This window comes from Saccostrea echinata, unplaced genomic scaffold, assembly GCF_033153115.1.
Source record: "Saccostrea echinata isolate AGI-Se365-2 ecotype Australia unplaced genomic scaffold, CSIRO_AGI_Sech_v1 ptg000036l, whole genome shotgun sequence".
NCBI classification, from domain to species: domain Eukaryota; kingdom Metazoa; phylum Mollusca; class Bivalvia; order Ostreida; family Ostreidae; genus Saccostrea; species Saccostrea echinata.
In genome coordinates, this window is record NW_026889785.1 from 2,015,343 (window position 1) to 2,039,401 (window position 24,059).

Below are 24,059 nucleotides of genomic sequence, written 5' to 3' on the forward strand. Positions count from 1 at the left end.
AGGCGGATATGCTTTATTTTCAAGTGAATTTGTATCAAACAACTGTGCTCGCACCAATAGACACAGAGTCAACTTATTACTGATTCCAATACAACAGAAAATTTTAAATTCATATTAAATCAACTTCCCTTACTTATGCAGCAATATACCTTCATCACCTGCATACGGGGTATATATCTCTCAGTTGATTCGATACGCAAGAGCATGCTCTACGTATGTACAATTTCTAAAACGAGGTAAATTATTGACAAATAAGTTAATGAAACAAGAATATCAGCTGTCTCGTTTAAAGTCATCATTTCGTAAGTTCTATGGTCGATACAATGACCTTGTCAGCAAATACAATTTATCATTGAGTCAAATGCTGACTGACGTTTTTCATATTAATTGTTAGGCCATTATTTACACACTGAATTGTCGACGGACTTTTCCATTATTTCCCGATCATGACAAAGAGCACACGGCGGGTGTGACCGGTCGGCAGGGGATGCCCACTCCTCCATGGCACCTGATCCCACCTCTGATGTTTGGAGGTCCGTGTTTGCTCTGCTCCTATTTTGTATTGTTTAATGGACTTTTGAGCTTGAATACTGTTCGTTATCTCCATATATTTCATCTGATGAATTTAATTTGCAAACATTGCTTAGCGCTTCTCAGTACTTTCAGTACGTTGATTTTATCTCTCATCGTTATTATTATTTTTTTTATTTTTATGAAAATTCCCACTCTTAACTAAATTATACCCTCTATTGATTTCTAATACATTCTCTTTTTTCAGTATTATTTTTTTTTCATACTTTCATCGTTAGAATTCGAAGCAAAAAAGAAATCATTATCTCATTGAGAACCTCTAAGGTTTCCTCAATCTCGCCTATAATGTCTTATTTAAGACAATAACCTATTCGATATAAAGAATTGTCGGATTTGTTAAAACGAATTAAATTCGTTTTTACCAATTTTCGAATTCGTTTAAAGAAATCAAAGAGGTTTTGACACAGATTTGAAGTTAATATTTTTAAATTCGCTGTAACATCCTGACTAACATGTTTCTAGAGCATTTCAGACCGACATATAATTAAAGCGTGCTTAAAAACTATTTTATCTGAAAATTATTACAACTACAAATTGCAAGACATATTTCATTGACACACATTCCTGCACTTTAAAAAGTGAATTTATCCTTATTATTTAAGAAAATTGGAAAACATGGTGTGTACTACTAATAAAAAAAATTCAAAATTATAATCCAGAAAATTCAGAGTAGAAATGAAAGAAAGCAGAAAAACACCAGTGTTATCAATTCGTGTTTGGTTATATGTGAGTTAACAAATTAAACGGTAAAACGTACACATTAACAATAACTGAGCTTGTGTCCACGTTAATATAAACAAGTAATGTTACGAAGAATATGGTGATCATTGAATTCTACGTTTTCATATAACTTGAATTTATGAAACTGAAGTTATTTTTTTTCAATAAAATTTGAAATTAAAATTATAAGCAAAACGGTAATGCAATTGTGTTCAGACCTCATTCTTAAAACAAGTTTTGAATTTAATATTCAAAATTTGTAATGACAAATCAAATTTGTTCAAATGAATTCCTAAACTTGACATTATATATTAAATTCGTTAAAGCGAATTCGACATGAAACGCCCATAGAAAAATATTTCTGAATTCAATAATTATAAACAATTATAGAATTTGTTTAAACAAATTTAATTCGAGATAACCAGTCGTCGAATTTGTTAAAAGGAATTCAAAATTAGGTTTAATTAAATGAAATATGGACATAACGAATAGCATTCAAGCTCATAGTTTATTTAAACAATACAAATCGGAAGCAGAGCAAAAATTGAACTCCAAAATCATATCGGAGGCGGGATCAGGTTCCATGGAGGAGTGAGCATCCCCTGCCGATCGGTCACACCCGCCGTCATAATCGGGAAAAACGGAAAGTTCTGTAGACAGTTCAGTGTGTAAAAAATGTATATTTTGTACATTGTATGTGATTTAAGTGTTTTTCCTACCTAAGGGGAACAATGGGTTGTCCTCAAGCATGTAAATAAGCATAATCTCCACGAAAGCAGTGTAAATTCAGATGGCATTGCTGGTCATCGATTTAAAATAAACAATTAAAAGCTTTATATAAAACAAGACAAAATATTGATAAAACAAGCTTTATTAAATTTAATTTTTGGATTTTCAAAGAAAGAAGAATAATATAATTAGACCCCGATTTTCATTACTGTTAGATTTTCAATGAGAGAAGAATGATACAATTAGATTCAATTTTCATAACTTTTTTAAAAAGAAAAATTTCTGTTTAGAAATTATAATACTTTTCTTTTGGTATAGTAAAAAGCTAATTAATATTTTGTTTTTAATTTTCGTTATATATTAAATCAAAATCAGTTTTAAAATAAATTTATTTCAACATTAAACATATGAATATAAATCCGCTTTTAATGGTCTATGTGAATATTAAACATGTGAAAATAAATCCGCATTTAATTTTCTTCCTTGTTTGACATCAATGTAATTTCAAATATTGAAAACATAAAAAGAGTGTATTAATTATCAAACTGGACTGCAATCCATATTCTACAACATAAACGCTTCATTACTAACGTTTTGCGTGAAATTCGTAGGCATCCTCAATGTATTTATTTTCCGTTATATGCACTTTTATCACGAATTCATTTTCATTCTATGTTAATACAAAAGTATAGCAGAAAATATTCATATACAAAATGTGTTTCCAAATATCGATTAAAAAACATTTACTCAGAATAATTTTTAGTTATATCTGTACGCAGGCCCTAATGTAATAAAGATCTTCACTTGTCGCACGAAATGATGTCTGAAATGCAGTATTATTAACCATTTGTACAAAAAAGACTAATGCTTGCTCTACATTAATAGATAATTAAAGAAAATGTATAATATTTAAATAACATATTTCCCATCTCCTAAAGAAAAGACGTCTTCTTAAGTACTAGTGTGGAATGCTAAGGCAATTGTTGAAAATATGGATATAGTGTTAATTGCGAAAGTTTTAGCAACGACGATGCCATAAACAATTAATGTATTTACAGGAATTCATTTTACATACTATAGGCAATAGATCACGAAGATCGACACAGCATGTTTTTTTTTTAAATCAAAGGTTCAGATTTACATGTACATGGCTGTACCTGTGTTCATGTATTTATTTTATAATTGTGTATTTTGTTTTAAAAAAAATTATTGTACGTAAAAAAAATATTTGAAACATTTTCAAATTTTAAAATTAGTTCTTATATAAAACTTCGAATATAAATGATAAATGTTTTATTTCCAAGAAGGGTAGCCTATAACTCTAGTTCTTGTTTACCCAAAGATGGGAAATTCAATTCATCGCCAAATTCGTTATACCGCCATGATTTCTAAATTACAAAAGGGGGCGGTTTTCGAGAATTAACTGTATATACTGATGTGATGTTTGTCAATATTGCTACAAACAAATTTTTATTATATAAACTGAAACTATTTGATTTATATACGCCGACCGGCATCTATTCGATAAGACGTGTACTATTATAAGTTTAAAAAATACATGGATTTATAGTGGATGCACATGCGTTTGAAAAAGGACGGTCAGAAATTTTGAGAGAAGATTTTTGTGTATTTAATCGTGATATATCTTTTGGGGGGATATTAGGGTAACAGTGTATGTCACAATATACCGGAGGATAATAAGGACAATAAAAGACGATTATCTTTAGAGGGCATTACACCTAAAAAGGACAGTAAGTCAGCCAAAACAGGAAGGGTGGTCAATGGCGGGCATGTTGACAAAGGCACATTCATGAATACACCACCGCCTGCACATTCGAACACTGCGCAACCAGCGTGGGTAGATCAACTCATGATTCAAATCAGCGACCTTGAAACCAAAATCTCGAAAATCGACAAAGTAAGTGAAGATTTGACTTTACAATGCAATCGCATTGAATATATCTGAACTAGAGTCTGTCATCTGGAGAAGTATACCGGTAACCTTGGAAACTCGGTGGGGTAAATCAAGAAATCTCAAATGTGCCTAAAAGGCGATGTTGAGGAAACGGTGAGGGAAATTAGGGAATTGAAGTTAGTTAATGAACAATTACAAGGCAAAATTACAGATATGCAGGCAAGATTCGCTCATTTTTGTACAGGCAGAGTATCATGGAAATGGCAAGGAGAACTGTACAAACCTCATCAATGAATTCTGTGAAGCAGAACTGAATATCTATGGAATAAAGGCGAACACTGAGCGTGTCAACAGGATTGGAAGATATCTCAACAACAAAACAAGACCTATTGTTGTTAAATTCTCCAACTGCAGAATCAGGGAAAGTGTCAGGGCATCTACATACAAACTTAAAAATACAAACTACAGTGTATGTACGGGAATAATTCCCTAGGAAAATTGTCGAGAGGTGGATAGCCCTAATGCCCGTTCTGCATATGGCGTTAGGTTAAAACAGAAGAGCAGTGATGAAATACGATAAACTTTATATTGATGGTGAACTGTACAAAGGAGAGACGGGGGACACAGAGGCTGGCAGAGATGAGCACGAAGATGACAAACCCGTGGAGATACTAACGCAGGGTGCTGGAAATTGGGGAGGTGATACTTAGGAGCAATTGGAGAATGATTTTGTGAAAATTATCAGCTGGAACATAAACAGAGGGTTTTCTTTTAAATTCAGTGATAAAAATTTCCGATGCCTAGATTCTCTCGTATGACATCATCCTTTTAACAGAATGCTGGATTAAAATAGGAGTTTTCTATTGACATGGGAGGATTTTATAGCTTTGTTTTTCCCCCGAAAATTTTCAAAATCAAAACCAGGAGGTGGATGTATTATTCTAGTTCGTAAAAACATAAGCAATATGTATCTTTTCTTGAAAATATGTATGACACTATAATATGGCTCAAGCTTAATAAATGTTTATTGCAAGCCCTGAAGATATGTATTTGGCCTGTGTGTATATACCACCAAGTAGTTCAACTTTCTACCAAACTTATGATTGTGATATATTTAGTGATCTCGAAAACCAAATTGTTGAATATAAATTTTGGGAAAGTCATGTTGATTGGAGACACTAATGCAAGAACCGCAAAAGCAAATGATTTCATAAGGCACGATATTTTACATGATGATGTTTTGAGAGATTTGAGTGAAGTTTTATTTTATGGATTAGATACACATATTCGAAGTAGAACGAACCCTGATATGGTCGTCAATGATTTGGGTAACAAATTATTATCTTTATGCAAAAGTAGTGGACTTTTAATGGGCGACATAACTTTGTATTGACACAGATTATACATTTGTTGGACCAAGGGGTATGAGTGTTGTAGATTATGTAATAGCTACCCCTATGTATTTCCACAAATTGTTCAGTTTATTGTTGCAAATTTTACTATGTATTCTGATCATGCTCCTCTTCATATTAGATTGAAATTTTAAAAAAAACATATTATACAGTGTATGTAATTCAATTGTGCTTGGTGATAGTGAAAACCAATTGTCTTCGCAATTCGTTTGGAACCAGGACATGTTTATTCAAGCCCGGTCTGCTTTAACTGAAAATTCTGAAGATCTTGTGTCATGCTTCCAAACAAACCCCGTCGGAGTTTTTGTTTACATCACGTTTGACTGACTTTATGCAACCCTGTTTTGAAATTAACAAAAGGACTCCAAAACCAGTTCATAACACAGGTGGGACAAGATCTTATTCATGTGTGAAACCACCAGACAAACCTTGGTTCAATGTAGAACTCATAGAAAAGTATAGGATATATCGTTCAGCACTCTCCTGTTTTAATAATACGAAAAACAGTGTAAACCATTTGAATTTAATCGAGGCGAAAAGAAATTACAAACGTTCAAAAGCAAAACTTAAACGCCAGTATTTACGGAAAGAAGGTGATTTACTGGAACATCTCCGTAAAGACAACCCCAAAAAATTATAAGCATTTTCGAAAAACAGAAATATACATCAATTGATATGGAACTGTTCCGAAGGCATTTCGAAGATTTATCTACATCTACTACTAATATGGATAACGATACCCCAGTGGACACTAGAAATACCGTTTTTGAAGAATTAGATATTGAAATTATCGAGAGAAAAAATATCGGATTCTATAGACAATCTTAAACGAGACAAATCTCATGACCTAGATCATATTTTGAATGAATACTTTATAGAATTCAAGGATATATTTTTGCCATATTTACATAATATTTTAATTGTATCTTAACATCTGGTCTGATGCTGTTATTGTGCCTGTATTTAAGAGGGTGACCCAGATGACCCCAATAATTATCGAGGTATACGTCTTATTAGTTGTTTTTGTAAATTATTCACCTCAATACTGAATAGAAGGTTAATACTGTGGGCATCCTCTAATAGTGTTATTACAGATACACAGTTTGGTTTTCATCCTATGTTTGGTACTACAGAAGAAATATTTGCACTACATTGTCTTGTATCACAAGCACTCCAAACTAAGAAACGATTTTACTGTTGTTGTTGTTTTTTTATTATTATAAGAAGGCCTTTGACTCTATCATTAGGGAAAAACTACATAGAAAATTGAAGAAGTACGGTATACAAGGGAAGCTACTTCCAATTATTCGTTCCATGTATTCTAGAATTAGAACTTGTGTAAAATCTTCTGATCTTATATCGAATTTCTTTGAAAGTCATGTTGGTCTTTAACAAGGAAAAGTTTTATCTTTTATGCTGTCTGTATTGTACGTTAATGATCTTTAAAAATTAGTTCATAACACAGGGTAATACGCCTACCGAACTGCAGTTATTAAATCTTTATCTATTAATGTATGCAGATGACATGGTATTATTTTCAGAATCAATTAATGAATTACAAAGCATGTTAAATACACTACAGTTATATACACATGAGTGGGGTCTAGATGTAAATGCATCAAAGACTTAAGTTGTTGTATTTAGAAATGGTAGGAAAGTCTGCACAAACGAGAAATGGCTTTATAACGGTGAAAATATAGAACAAGTGGACCAGATTGTTTATCTAGACATTGTGTTAAAAGTGTTATATTTTTTTATCACTCAAAAATAATTAGCGGCACAAGGTCGCAAACCTATGTTTGCTCTCAAATCAACCATGAAACAGCTTTATTTTAACCATTGTACATTATTCTCTATTTTTGATACTTATGTATGTAGCATTTTAAACTATGGCTGTGAAGTTTGGGGATCCCACAAAGGCCAGGACATTGAAAAGGTTCATCTTGAGTTTTACGATATGTACTTGGTGTCTGTAAAACTACAAACACAACTATGTTGTACTTTAAGACAGGACGTCTAACTATGTATCTTATTCGTATTTATCGAATGTTTAAATTCTGGTTTAAGTTATTGCAGTCTAAAAATTGTATATTAAGAGCTGTTTATGATTGGTCGTACTGAATTTGTGAAAATGATAAGCAAAATTATCAAAGCTGGGCTAAATTTATTAAGGAGCAATTACATTGTTTGGGACTTGGTTATATGTGGAAAGACCAAAAGAATTTAAATAGTCGTATTTGTTTGCCAATCATTCGGCAAAGACTTAATGACCACTTTATACAATCTTATATAGAAAAATACAAATAGAATCAAAATGTTATATCTACAAACATTTAGTTGATATTTTTTGCTTACAGTATTATTAAAAAAAAAATAATATCAAAGCTGTACAAAAAATGTATTTCCAAAATGAAGTTGTCCTCGCATAATCTGTTTATTGAAACGGGTATGCATAAAAATATACCAAGAGACAAAAGATTCTGTAAAACATGTACTACTGAAATTGAAGATGAATATGATTTAAACTTGTATGCCCAATGTATACGACATTACGATCAAAGTTATTGAAAAAGTATTATTGGTGTAGGCCATCCATGCACAAATTAATACAGTTATTAAGTATGAACAATGTAAAAGAATTGTGCAATTTGGGAAAATTCATTTATAAAGCCCTTGTGCTTAGAAATGATATATACATATAATGTGTCATTTGCTGATTTGGTTATTTATTTTTTTTAAATGATTATTACTACTATTTTTCATTAATCTACATGTATGTGTCATTCTCATTACAAATACTATTAACATGGGTTTATAGATTTATAAAGACTGATCGTCTATTTTCGTTTCTTTTGTTATAATCTTTTAATACTGCTATAAGTCGTATGTCTTCTGCAATGAAGAAATGGGAAAAAAAAATATGAATAGAAAATAACTATCGAGGGCATACTCCTACATTTATAAAAGCTACAGGCCCGTAGGAAGGAAAGTGGCTTGGTAGAACATTTGTATTGATTGATTGATTGTATATTGTTTTACGTCCCATTCGAGAATTTTTCACTCATATAGAGACGTCACCATATACCGGTGAAGGGCTTCAAATTTTGACCTTTACTCGGCACTCAGGGCCATTGAGCAGTGAGGGATCTTTATCATGCCAACGCCTGCCGTGACACGGGGCCTCGGTTTTTAGGGTCTCATCCAAAGGACCCGCAACTTTAACTTCAAAGTGCCGAGCGCATGGCGAAGGAACAGTTGCTACCTATTTTTTATCGACTTAGGTCTGTCGCGGCCGAGATTCGAACTCACGACCTCCCGATCACGGAGCGAGCGCTCTACCGACTGAGCTACCGTGCACGTGAACGGTTAGAACATTTGTAAGAACCCTCTATATATGTTGTTTGTAAGGATTTTATGCGGTTTAAGAAACCAGTATAGGTATAGTATTTCAAATTCAATTTGAATGTTGTGAAAATTAAAAATATTTTAAATTAACAAATGATTTTGAAGAATTTTGTCCTTCGAAGACGAAATATTCTTTTTCTTTAAGTTTCAATTGGATATGTCATAAATTTGGTTACGTGATCAAATCCCTTGTTAAAGTACACACACACACACACACACACACACACACACACACACACACACACACACACACACATATATATATATATATATATATATATATATATATATATATATATATATATATATATATATATATATATATGTATATTGATCACGTATGAACTTCATGGCCCAAGATTAAGCTAATATTAAATCAAAAGTTACAATGTCCATTCATATAAAGGAAAAAAAGTTAGATTAATAAGAATAGATCTAAATAAAGGAAGGAAAGTTATGAGAATAAAAGATAATTAATATTTTCAGTTCAGAAAATCTACAATTCTTTACGCTATACTATTATCATTACGTTGAAATATGATAAGGTCATGCTGACGCCATGACGTCGTCAGTGTTATTTTCTTAAGAAAAAGTTGTATTTTTAGAGAGTAGTGTAGGGAAAATGATTCGAGATATTCCATAAAAAATCAATTTAGAATTGTTTTGTGGCAGGTTATTTTAATAACTAAAACTGTTTTTTTTTTTAAGGTTTTAAAATGTTGATGTACATGTACTTAAAGTAGACTATTACTTTGTATTTGATTTTTATCAGTTTTACAAACCTTCATCAATTACCTAGAATTATCAATATAATATCAATAAAGAGATGGGGTTTTAAAAAACCGTAACATATCAGTAAACTTTTAGTCAATGTTACCTGTTAATGTTTCAATTCTTTCTTTCTTTTCAGACTGACCCACAATGTTCTCTTTATCTTTTGTCTCTCTTTTATTTCCGTCAGTTCCATTTCGTGCAGTTGTTGAAGTTTCTTTATTTCCTTAAATTTGCAAATTTCTCTTTAAGATTCTATCAAGATCTTTATTTGATTTTTGAAAACAGAATGACTATGTTGTGCAATATCCTTTATTTGATATAATTTGTGGATAGACATTTGTTCGGAAAACGAAACTTTTATTAATGTTCTAAAATTTCATGAACTTAGCATGTAACGTCTTCATTGAACACCATGTTGCATTTAGTAAAATTCTCTTCAATATAGATTTTAAAAAAATCTGCTACCTAAAGTTTAACTCAAATATAAGCCTTTGTGTCAATATCAAAATAAACTTCAATATGTCGCTTATAAAAACGAAATCATCTTCGCTAGCCAAGGGTGACGATCCGCTCCTCTCCTCTTTTCACCCTTGGCAGATTGAGTCGACTTTTGTTGGAGTTACAATTACGCATTTCATTGGTCACAGCCAAGGTAGCATCACCAATGAAGGCGCATGTAAAAAATCACCACGTGTAGTTAGAAATTGTAAACAAAATTGGCGTCGGAAGAAACTTGTAGGATATGTCTTGACGTTCTACCCCCCAAAAAAACAATTTTTGGACCAACATTTAATGCATTGAACCAATTAAGTCAATTCCTGGGGTATGTTTCACGACCTGAAGACGGCAAATCTAAGTATATTTGCGGGCTTTGTTTCACAAAACTCCACAAAATCGCAAAAATTGACTATGACCTCTTGCACCGTATGAACACTCTAAAGTCTGAAAAGCATGCTTTAATAAGCGGTTTGCGGGCAAAATGTCCAACGTATCATTCCATTCATTAACTGATGAGAGTATTCGTTACGTGGAAAGGTATTCAACAAGCACGCCCTTGAAAGTTACAACACAAACAAAGCGAGTGCTGATTCACAGCCCAACACCCAGGAAAATATAGAAGCCTCTATTTACATGTTCTCCTTATCAAGAGCGCTTGATTTTACCGAAACCTGTGCAAACACAAGAGGAGTCTGTTGATAAATCGCGGCCTATGGGTAAAAGGAGCAAAATCACTTTCAAATTGTTTTTTTTCCTGGTAAAGCTATGGTATTGTTTATATCAATTTAATATCTACATGTATGACATTAGCTTATAGCTCAGATGTTACATTACTTCATGCGTTTAATATTATCTCTATAATTTTAAATTATAAAATTAATTATAAGAACCCGGCCAAATTAAAATATCATGAACTTGGATTTACTTTTTAATGTAATAAGGTTCACAACCTATTTCATATGAGAGACGTTAAAATGTACATGCACCAGTACAGCTTTAACATTTCTGCTATGATAAGCTGAGAATTGTTGATAGCTTGAACAAGTGAATATAAAGATTATGAACTGGAGACCTCATGCTGATTTTTGGTGCTGTACAGAACTGCTGAGAGTGAGAAAGTGAAAAGTAGAATTATTCCATCAGGTCATTACCAGAAAATTGTCAAAACCTTAACAAACAACAGTTCACGTAACAGGATTGGACTAATTATCTACAAATCACCACTAAAAGCAGCAGTGAACAAAGCCGTTTTCTCTTAAGTGGAGAAGGACTGTGCTGCTATGTGTTTCAAAAAGTTGTCTTCAGTATTGAGAGGTGTCAGTAGTGAAAATGTGGCAGCTTTCTCCTTGGACAAATTAAACAATGAAATGCAGAAGAAAGCTCAACGGTTGCATGAATTTCCACAATATTCTGTTAAAGGATCCATTTTGGGAACTGTTGTCATTGCAGCTGTGGCCCTGAGATTTCGTAACAAACAGTTATCAGCATTACATCACATAGTAGCACAGATTTTAGATAAAGGGGGAGCCACAGATGAGGTTGGTATATCTGAAAATATTAAGATGGCATAAAAAAGTTGATTTTTAGTTATTAGTTATCTTTTATTTTATTTTACACATTTAATCAAATAAAGGGTGGTATACTGTTTTGTTTGTGTATGTAGAAATTATAATGAAGAATAATATTTCAAATATTCAAGTAAAAGATCATGATCAGAGATTAATGTTATTATGAGGTCAAATTAGCCTAAATTTAAACCACAGTGCAGACACAGCTTGTGCCAGTTTAAATAGTTAATATTCTGTGAAAATTGTCATAAAAAATAATGATTAACTTTTCTAAAAAAATCCTTATATACAACCTGAATATATAATTTTTAGCAGGGAAAAAAATTTAAGAAAAAAGTCTTTTCTAAGTTTTTACATGTGTATACTTGAAGACTGTACATTGCAGGCTATTGATACTTTAGCAAAGCTTGGTGTATGTGTGTCGTCATCAGCAATGCCAAAACAGAAACAGAGGCTCTTACAGAGATGGAAAGAGAAAATTGAAACCCTTATGCTGAAGGAGAAGGAAGAATTAGAAGAATCAGGTTAGAATAATTCTCAGATATCTTGTGACATCATTGGGGATAACATAGACATAACTAGAAGTCAATCTCAGATGAGTGTAGACAGAAAAAGGCAAAGTTGGCACTGGTTTCTTCTGGTGGGGCTACAAAAGAGAGTTCTAAATCCATTATTAAATGATACAGCACCAATTGCGATATAAAATCAGTTGACAATTGTACATTTATTCCTAACTTTGATGAGTGTAGACAATTGGATGAAAACTTCATATTCCATATAACACATGTGTTGGTGAAGTATGTGGGTTGCCTTAAAAAGTACAAAGATTGTGTGCTTAAGTTCATTCCAAACCCTCATTTGAAGGAACTTTCAGAAAAATCTAATTTTGTATTGCTTGATATGTTGGATAAAAGTGAGAACAAGTCTGAGGATATGATCACCATCTTGGAACACATACATGCCAATTACATTGCCCATACTGATGGAGAAAATCCATCGGTCATCAAGAAAAAAGTTTTCGTCGGAGACGTGCTTACAAATGAGCGAGCCTATTCAGCTCAGCTTGCCATGTTGAATGGTAACACATATTATGACAGACTTGGTGGGTTAAAACACCGTCCTGAAGGCTTACACAGAATGATGAACCTACTGTTGGTATCAGAATGGGCCATAGTTGATGTTGAATTTTCTTGATTCAAAAGGCATATTTATTTTACAATTTATTTGTCAATGTCATTGATTAAATGAACCCCAGGTTGATCGGGGTACATATGAAAGTTTGTTGTCAGACAACAAGCTCTTAACGTGTTCTGCAATACATTAATACATGATTATAGGGAAGTGCCAGAAATTTTGATTTGTTATGTGCATAATTCATTTTATCTGATAAGCTTTAAATGCCTCTCCTAGAAAGTCAATTCTCTATTTATTATAAGTGTGTTTATTATAGCTGCGTTTTACTGAATGATTTGCAGAATTTGATATATTGGGCAAAATCACATGTTAAAACAGCAAATCGTTATATCCTATACCCCTAAACCTCTGAAAGTTATTTTTCTTCTATCTGACAACAGTCAATTAGGCTCAAGTTTTATGCCCCTGCCATAAAATGGCCGGGGACATATAGGAAAAGATTTAAAAATTCATAATTTCTAATCAATATCTCGGCTACAAATGTGCAATTTACAATTTCAAATTTTGGCTGCCTGTGGGGGCATTTGTGGCGTTACAACACATCTTGTTGACATTTGTATTGTGTTTGTATTATTCTTTCATTCATTCTTTCTTTCTTTTGTTGATTTTCAAAGTTAAGCATGGTTTATTTTATATAACTATAAGCATGATGTTTATTCCCTTGATTTGAATTATCAATATTTATTCTCCTGATAAGTAATATCACCATTTATTACCCTTGATAAGTATTATCTATATTTCCCCTAATGATTTTTTCCCTTTTTATGTCCCTTCCTTAGGATTATACCCCTATCTTGTGTAAAAGAAAATTGTCAACATTTCATATCATTTATTTATTTTAATAAAGTAATACATGCATTTATGTGGGGCAATTTTTGTCACTTATTGCAATAGTATCAATATTTTGATATATTCTTTCTAGAAATTATTATTTATATTCTTGTCAAATTCTATTTATTCCAGCTCATATATCAGATTTTCTACAAGAAAACTGCCTCAGGAGACAGAGGATGCCAACTCCGGAACTTTATTGGTCAGATTGACGTCCATGGCTCAGAAGAAGTTGTGCAGTAATACAGGTATGACAAAATTTTAGCATCCTAAAAGAATGTTCTTTATGTTCATTTACATTCTATTATGCAACATGAATTTTCTACTTTCTTCATATTTATCTCTCTAGGGTTCACTATTCATTCATAGATGATTGCTTGGATTCCTACATTGTGACAGCATGTTTACACCTTTTGGATCTGTCAGACATAAATGAAATTTCTAGTCGAAAACAGACACTGTTTGACATCCTACCAAAGGAGGAGCAGTATAATTTCATCTCGCAAATATCTAAGGAAATTCTGGAGAAATACATAAAAATACCCAATGGTAATTTTCAATAATTCATATCATTGTGCACCTAGTCTTATGTCTTTTTTTATATGGAAAATTATATAAATGAATGTGTGGGATAATTGATGAAATATTGAATTGTATGCACTGTGTTTGTAAATTATAATACTTGTAAACTGATTCATATGAAATTTAGGGTGTCCTCATCGAGTACAAAATTCTACAGAATGTATGTTTCATGTAATTTTCAGACTTGCCAGTATTATCAACAGAAGCTGCTACAATGGACACAAAAGACAGATAGAGGCACTGTTTGACAACCAGCAACAACGCTATGTGTGTGAAGTTTGTGACAGACAATGTAAAACTGCAAATGGTCTTCAACGACATTTGAAAGACCAACATCATTGGAACATCACAGAAAACACAGGTGTAAATATACCTCAACAAGAATGTGATCATGTTGCAGAGTACTCTGCCTCTTTAATGAAATGTGCCCTGCAATTAAGGGATACAAACGATGCCTACCAAATGGGAGATGGCAATTGAATTTTGCTTAACTCCAAATTGCAGATGCTGCTGTCACGTGTGGGGAACCATACCAAGTACCAGTTGTCGTTGTTCAGGTTTATGGCCTACTGCTATGTCACAACATACCAAATGACAACCTAGTTGAGCTCTTAGTTCAGGCAGTCAAGAAAACGATACATGCCCAAGGATCTAATGCACCATACAAAAGTGCCAAAAATGCAGCATTTTCCTTGCAAATTCAAGAAGAAATAATGGTTAATATGCAGAAAGAAATGGAAAAAAGAAGGCTGGACGCAAGAGACCACCACCATCAAAACTGAATGATATTGTTGCTATGGCGAATGAACTTAGGTCAGCAAACATTTTTGAGAGAATTCCTGGCAGAGAATTTTCTAAGTTTCCAGGATTTAAAGATGTATTTCCACTTGTGAAAGTGACTGAGCTACATAAATGGCTTTCCGAAAACAAGGAGCGGCTATCTTATGAATGTAAGATCTTAAACCCGGACTACAAAAATTTATTATTTGAGCTATGAATTGCAACTATTGATGAATTGATGAACTTGGTGTTTACAGTCTTTTTCGATGTTTTAAAATAGTTAAAAATATGAATTTATTTACCTTACAGAGTATAGCATTTAATTGAGTGCCATATTATGCCTTTATCATAGTTATTTATCTTTTTTAAAATACAATGTAATATTAAAAGATATATGTTGATTCGTTGTGTTTGTTATTTTTCCACTTGTGAAAGTGACTGAGCTACATAAATGGCTTTCCGAAAACAAGGAGCGGCTATCTTATGAATGTAAGCTCTTAAACCCGGACTACAAAAATTTATTATTTGAGCTATGAATTGCAACTATTGATGAATTGATGAACTTGGTGTTTACAGTCTTTTTCGATGTTTTAAAATAGTTAAAAATATGAATTTATTTACCTTACAGAGTATAGCATTTAATTGAGTGCCATATTATGCCTTTATCATAGTTATTTATCTTTTTTAAAATACAATGTAATATTAAAAGATATATGTTGATTCGTTGTGTTTGTTATTTTTTATAAAAAATTTTGGCCAAAAAATTCATTTATTAAGTTCTTTAAAAAGTTGCACCAATAAATTCTGTGCATGTTTTGAACCTCAAATATCATAAGCTCTGTCTCACTACACTACGTGGTTATCTAGATTGAAGATAAATTAGAAAGATGAAATTATATAATTTCAGAAAAAAGTGCCTCAGGTGTCCCATACCTCCTTAACCGATAATGAATATATACAGCATTAAACTAGTGATGTTTGACATCCATTAGGTCATTGATGTTTCTGTGTTATAAGTTTTGAAAAATGTCAAAGAAAGGATTATTATTTCTGGTTGGACAACATTAGAAATGGCCATTGTCATAAAGTAAATGACCTTTGACTTTGAAATCAATATGGGTCAACTACTTGTTGCAACCAACCTGTTTAAATAGTTTTATAATGATGATCACGTATAAGGCTTTCCAGATAATGATCGGAAAGTATTTCAAATGAAAAAGCATAACACTTTAGGACCTTGACCCTTTTGACCCCAAAATCAATTGGGTGAACTGTTTGTCAGGTCCAGATAATAAAATATACAATAAACAGATTGGCATTTGTTAAACTCTAACACAACCAGTTAAGAAATATCTGATGTATTATTTGTTATAATTAATGCTTATACCACAGGATATGTATGTACATCAATTAATCAAACATTATAAGGAATGGAAAAATCATTGATATCTTTGTATCACGGTTGAAATGATTTCTTGCACTATAAACTGTTTTTGATAGTTAAACAATATTTGATGGGCATAGCATGCTGTGGTGGGGCACTTTATTATTCAAAGAACTTTATTATTCAGAGTCGGTATCATTCTGATAAAATTCTGTGTCTCCAAATATTTCATTCACAATATTGCAAACAATAACAGCTGATGCATATGACCATATTTGATACAACTTCATGATATCATCTGGATTTAATATAAGATGACATTTTTCAACAACCCCATCAATAACTTTATCTGTTAAACCATAGATTAACTCAAATTGAAAAACACTGTAAATTCAACTGATATTTGATATTTCAAAGTTTATAACTTTTGTTTGAGAAATCTTCTGTCTTCTTCAGACACCTCTTTACTCATTTCTTCCTCTGCTTCCTCTTCCTGTTCTGTCATTTGGTAAGCTTTGTGGGTGTTAGGACAATTGTCATCATCACAACTACATTTCTTCTCACAAACATCACAGCAATTATGAATTGGCATAATATTAGTTTTTCTATGACATATGCTTTGCACAGATTGTTTCGCCTACATTCATCGTTGTTTTTTACTACTTTTACGAGTTTACTTTCAACCTTCGTCAAGTGTCACTTGTGGTTTTTAAATAATATGAGTTACTTTGACAGTGTGCCGTCTCTACTACAGCGCCCCATTTGCTGCACAAAGGTGTCCAATTCTCTGGGTAATCCATAATGAACAATATTATTCAGGCCGAAAAGGTTAACACCCATTCCTGCAGAATTAGTGCAGATAAGAATTCTAATCATCCCATCCACAGCCATGTCAGCTCTTATGTTTCCTTCATCTTTTCATTAGATTAACTTTGATAATTATATGTTCATCAAATCACAGTTTGCACCAAATATTTTAACAAAAACAACATACAGTTTTGAAACATCAGATATTGACTCGTAAAAAAAACATGACGTGGCATCTTTTCTTTTAGTGTTGTCAAGTCAGAAATTAACCATGCAAACACATTCTCAATTTGGTCATTATTAGGAATACATTTAGAGGATATTTTTATATTCCATCTGTCAGGGGATTCAACAACAATTTCTACATTGGTAAAAAAGCACAATTGATTCATTATTCTTCTTCTGTTGGTTGGACCTGCCGTTGCTGTAAGTGCCACTATTTGAGTGTTTGAACACATTCTCCTATTCTTGAAGACCATTCTCTAAAAGGTTCTGTTTTCTTATCCTGAGATTCTCTCCTATTAGCTTATTTTCCAGCGAGTAACTTAAATTCTGAACCAAGGTATCCATATATAGAAATTCATTTACAAGACAGGCGCAATATATTTTATATTATGAATATTTTATAATTTGTTATAACCTCAGCTTCCCTGTAACTTTAAATCACTCGACATTGTATAACAGTATGTGCTTCATCGACTACAATTGCTCTTAGCTTTCGCCTCGCAAGCGTGGCGCAGTGGTTAGAGCGTCTGCTCTAGAGTCGCGAAGTAAAGAGTTGATCCTTACGTCGCGGATTCGAATCCCACTGTGGTGAACGTGGAGACCGGTCCTTAGGATGAAACCGAGGTCCCGTGTCACAGTAGGTGCTGGCACGAAAAAGATCCCTCGGTGCTCAATGGCCGTTAGTGCCGAGTATAGGACAAAATTTGCAGCTCTCCACCGGCAAGTGGTGGCGTCTCCATATGAGTGAAAAATTCTCAAGAGGGACGTCAAACAACATACAATCTTAGCTTTCGCTGGTAGACCTCAGATTTACAGAACATCTCGCCATTTCATGTCACCAACTAGCTGTTCGGGACTAGAGTAAATAAAATCATATTCCCCCATTTATTGAATAATTAGTTTCATGCGAGTCTTTTCCTACGTAAGTGGCCTTGAAACCTCAAGCAGTCAATTTTTTGCACTGTTCAGACATGATGGAAATCAGCGGCATTATTATTACGATGCATGCTCCTGGAAAAAGTACTGGAATGCATTCATAGGTCAGAGATTTTCCACTTCCTGTTTTGGTACCGACAAAAACATTCTTTCTATCCATTACAGCCTTCAAAGCTTTCTTTTGATTCGGTCTGAGCGAGGGAATATTAAATCTTCTGCAAATAACGGCTTCGACCTTATCTTCCATGGACGCAGCCATTTTTGATGGTTACTGCTCATGTTACGTAAACTCTGATTGGCTGAAGTTGACGTAAGCTAAAGACGACTTCCAATAGGGGGCGCTCGGCAGCGCTAACAAAATCCTTACTCAATCTGCCAAGGGTGAAAAGAGGAGAGGAGCGGATCGTCACCCTTGGCTAGCGAAGATGATACGAAATGAGTGCTGTTAAACGACGATATTTTCTAAGAGATGTATTTTCCAAATCACCATTCATTACTATTACCTGGAACGATGTAAATCAATATGTGGGTACGAAAGGGGCCTAATTTTTAGCAAATAAGTTTAAGAATATCAGCGGAGAGCAGAAAACTGTTGCTAAAAATGTTCATGCACATTATGCTTAAAAGAACAAAACGTGAATTAATGATTATATATAATTTTATATATTCATTATATTTAATATGTATTATATTTGATAACAATTATATATAATTAGCTTTAACGAATTACGATCTTTTATATTTTGTTTTCCGAAGCATCATATTGGATTGAAAACCATGCAGGGGTAACCTCTAGCATGAGCTATGAAAAAAGAACTTTAATATTTTTTGTTAAGGTGATTTTACTGTGTATTATTGTGTAAGTAACCAGATCTTCGCACTTTTCTTTAGTTTGTGAGTAAAATGTCAAGAGCTTACACATCGATAAAATTTTCAAAATCAACGTTTAATCTATTATTATTTTATACTAGTATTTCACTTCTACCTTAGTTTAAGTATTTCTTTTACCTGGTTCGGTGATAGTGATATCATCTCCGTCAATGTTAATCTTATCAATTTTGAATTCTGCTAATTTCATCAGTTCTTGTGGTGTTTTCCTTGAAAGTAATTGCGCTAGTTTCCTTTCCATTTCTATTACAATGATAAAACTGCTGTCAGGATGTATACCAACAAGGTCTATAGATTGGCGATCACAGTTTACAATTGCTGCCACTGTTTCAATCACGGAATCCAACGTTGTAAATGTTTGTATATCATCTACTACATGTAGTTTTACACGTGAAGTTCCATCAGTTGCTGAACGAAATATGTTTTAAACAATATATGTTTTAAATAAGCATTTATTATTAATAATAATAAGAATTTTTAATTAATAATAAGCATTTAAAAATCATATAAAGAAAGAAAATTGAAATATCTATGTATGATTCTTTTGGAAAGCCGTAGGGTCCCCCCAAATCTTTATATTTTTTTTTTTCCTATATTAGTGTACCAAATAATTATCTCACCCAAAAATTAAAAAGAATCTTGTTTTGTTTATCGACATTATTATTTTCCCGCGACAAATTTAATCTTGTCTGTCCATGTGTACACATTATGTTTATTTTGCCCCAATATTATAATAAATATTCTCACTTAACAATTATAATCTTGTCAGTCAATGTGCTCATTATTTTTCTTTTACGCTTCTAAACATAATAAAATGTACACACTTAAAATTAATTTACTAAGTCGTCATTATAACTTTGCGGCCTTGTTCGCAATTATTTTTATTTCTCAACAGAAAAGATAACTTCTTTTTAGTGACAGGAATGAGAACTCTGTCCTCCTGTGGAAACAATAGTTATCTTGAACGGCTGGCAAAGACAGCGATTACTATTGTGACTGCTGATCTTGAGCAAGTCGGGTACACTACCTTTTATGGAAGGCACTTTTCATGTCGATGTTTTCGTCAAACCCATTCTCCAATCAATTGAATGATTCGCAAAGCATGATGGTCTACTATGTGTTTACGATTCAATAGCGACATGTGGTTTTCTTCGGTTTACTGCATAATATTTACTTGGTCTCAGGAAAAACCGTATATCTTTTTTACTTTATAAGACTGAAATTGAAAGATTATATTCTAGACACTGTTCCATGCTCACATTTGATATTTGAGTTGTTTTAGATGATTAATAGTGGCTTCAAATACCGTACAAACGTTTTGACGTTTGCGTGTACATAAAAACATTTTGATGATATTCAAGAGTTTAATAATTGCGCCTTTACTGCTGTCTAAAACTATGTTCATGTATATCACGTGAAAAAAAAACCACATCCAATGCTTTATCGACACAATAGCACCTACGTCTCTTTGAACAATGTTTTACTCCGATGTATTATAAAGTTGATATAAGGCTTCACAAAGCAAATTTTGTAAATGTGATCATAGAAATGAAAGATTATAAATCATTTTCAATATTTCTTTCAAGAATATACAAAAAGAATTGAAAATGAGTTTCCAAGAAACAATTCAAGTTGCCCTTTATTTTCAACAGAACTGAGTTCGTTTTGATACTTGTAGTAGCCCATAATGCACTGCGACTCATTCAACAGTCGGTAAAGTAAACAGATAGCTAATCTACATGCAAATTTATGCTGACGTCAGAAAATCTAGTGGTCTCGACCTGTTGAGCGTGAAGAAACATTATTTCAAGCGTGACGGAAAACAAACGTCGATGCTAGAGAGATCGTCATGTGAAAAGGCCATATGCATATGCGATCATAAAATATGTAAAAGCGGTAAGTAAAGACTACCATATATCATTCATGTACAAGTAAGTGACTTGCATTCATTTGATAAAAGTAATGAGTCTTAAATCAGCTGTCAGTTTATTGTGTCCATTGAGTCCAGTCAAACTGCAAATCGAACTAGAGCTACCTAAGAGAAAAGAAATTCGAATTATCTCTGTACTTCTCCATTGAAGGAAAGTGAAATTATTTGGTGAAATATGTTTCATATATAGATAAATTGGAGTAATGTAATTATAAATCAAATAAGTCTCTGCAGTAAGTCATTCATGGAAACTAACTGACAGCTTTGATCGATCGATCAGGTTTTCAGAAGTCAAACTATAATGACTTGTCTTGATTTTTTTTATTTTCACTACTCATTAGTTATTTACTTTACTGTGGAACCAGAACACCAAAATATTGTCTAATTTTGCAGATGTATGGAGATTGTCCAGATTAAGAGCTGTTGTGACAATATTTTAACAAAATTTCCAGGTAAAAGTGTACCACTACTAGATATGTTCTATATGACAAGTAGCCTAGATTGGATGTTAACGGGGGGAGTGGGGGGTCCCTGATTACATGTTTGCTCTGAGTGATTTCAGTCGATTATCCCTGTACAGAGACGTTACATCGTTTTTGAAAGTGTTGTGGGGGGGGGCAGCCAGAGGGAAAAAAATTCAACTTACCTGAAAATAAAACTTGACAATAACTTATCAATGCCTAAGCTTATACAAAAATATCTTGAATAGTTTTGTTGAAACTGAGATATATGCATATTTAAGAAAAAAGTAATATCAAGATCAAAGGGAAAGTCATGGACAACATTTTATGATGCAGTACAATAACACTCCAAATGTATCAACATCTGAAGTTTGATAAAAATATCTTGATTTATTTTTTTAAACCGAGTCTTACAAAAATTTTGGAAATGTCAAGGTCAAAGTAAAAAATGTTCATGCAATGTGAGTAGCTCTTCTCAATATGGATAAGCGTATGAAGTTTGATCAAAATGAATAGGTTTTTTGAAACTGAAGTACACATTAATTTAAGAAAAGTGAGGTCAAGTCAAAGAAAAGTTAAGACAAAAATGTTGATGAAGTTGAATAGGTCTCATCAATCTATTTTTCATATAAGGTTTGATAAAACATATCTTAAATTGATCTTGAAACTGAGCTAAACATTAATTTAAGAAAAATGAGGTCATGGTAAAAGGAAATGTCAAGGTCAAAAAATGTGATCCAGTTGAGTATCTCTAATCATCACATGAAGTTTCATAAAAATATTTAGGTAAAACTTATGTGGACGCCTCTTGAGGTTGTGTAGATTCTAAATTATTCAAACCACGGCCCCTTTGGGTAAGATTGGGCCACAATATAGGGAATCAATGTTTTATATTGAAATATATTGGAAAAATCTTTAAAAACCTTCTTCCCAAGAACCACTAGACCAGAGAAGATGAAACCGAGAGGAAAGCTTACTGAGGCAGTGTAGATTATAAAATGTTCAGATCACGGTCCCCTTGGGATAGGGTAGGGCCACAATAAGGGATCCAAGTTTTGCATTGAAATACATCCACATAAAAAAAATCTTTAAAAATATTCTTCTCAAGAACCACTGGACTAGAAAAGATAAAACTTGTGTGAAAGCTTACTGAGGTAGTGTAGGTCGTAAATTGTTTAGATCATGGCCCCTGGGGGTAAGGTGGGGCCACAATAGGGATTATATAGGAAAATCTTTAAAATGCCTCTTCTCAAGAACAGCAAAGTCATGATGAATCATATTAATGTGGAAGTATTCTTTGGTAGCTTTAATTCAATGTTTTTTAAATCTGTGTATAAGGTGGGGGGGGGGGGTTCCACAAAAGGAAATCAAAATTTTACTTAAGAGTAAATGTATATTGGGGAAAAATCTGTTGCAGAGCAGCAAGGCCGAAGTGAAAAACATTGAGCGTTGTGGTCCATGGGCCTCTTGTTTTGAATACAAGATTTGAGTGTGAATTTGTCCTCAAGGTCAAACATATGGATGAACTGCATTAATTCTCATTTTTATATTTAAAATATGTACAATTACAAGTAACTCTATCAAATTTTAACTTTTTTTCTGACACTGATGTGGAAAAGATTTTGTACAGCTTCTCATAATTTTTACCCTCTTTTACTTTTGACTCCATATACGGCCATAATTTAGGCCATATAGGAGCTCCCATATTTTGAACATGTATTTTCAAGGTTCCTATACAGTATTTGGGCCTAAAAATTATCACATGCAAAATTAAAATAAATGTGTAAATTACTTCTTTCCGGCAAATGGCAAGGAAAATATTTGCAAATATTCAAATAGCAAATGCCTGAATTACTTTGGTAAATATAGATACAAATTTAAAGCTGACATGAACTCTTAAAAATGTGATATTTTCATCCTTGTACGACTTATTTCGATTCCGAACTCCCTTTTCCGCCATATTTCTTTCAGATTCGCTCACTTATTTTACCGGCAATATAAACCCTGATTCCTTTTTTACACTTGAGTGATTTTCTAGCCTGGCTGTCGGCATATACACATCTCCGATAGCAAAGTTTTGGAACACGCCATGAACTGACCGAAAACATGTAGGCCTGTACACATCTCCGATAAAGCAGTTTTGGAACATGCAAAAAATCTAACAATCCTACCAAAACTAGGAATTTTACTGAAAACTGGAAAGGTGTATATAAAATTTGAATAATTTTGATGCAATGCATAAAAATCAAAACGGCAAATGCATGTTTGATTTACATTACATATATATTTGAACAATAAAGAAGCTATCATGCACACGCATTTTTTTCCAACCCCCCCCCCCCCCCCACTGTACTGTTGAGCTTTGTGCATGCTACACGGTATAAGCACATACTATGCAACTTACGCATTGAAGAAATACATGCATGCAT

The 24,059-nt window shown here is 32.9% G+C and overlaps 2 pseudogenes; both read left to right on the forward strand.

Annotated features, from left to right (window-relative positions):
• The first annotated feature begins 4,521 nt into the window (after positions 1–4,521).
• On the forward strand, positions 4,522–14,534 carry LOC133199841 (uncharacterized; annotated as a pseudogene).
• On the forward strand, positions 13,855–15,216 carry LOC133199842 (uncharacterized; annotated as a pseudogene).
• The last annotated feature ends 8,843 nt before the right edge of the window (positions 15,217–24,059 follow it).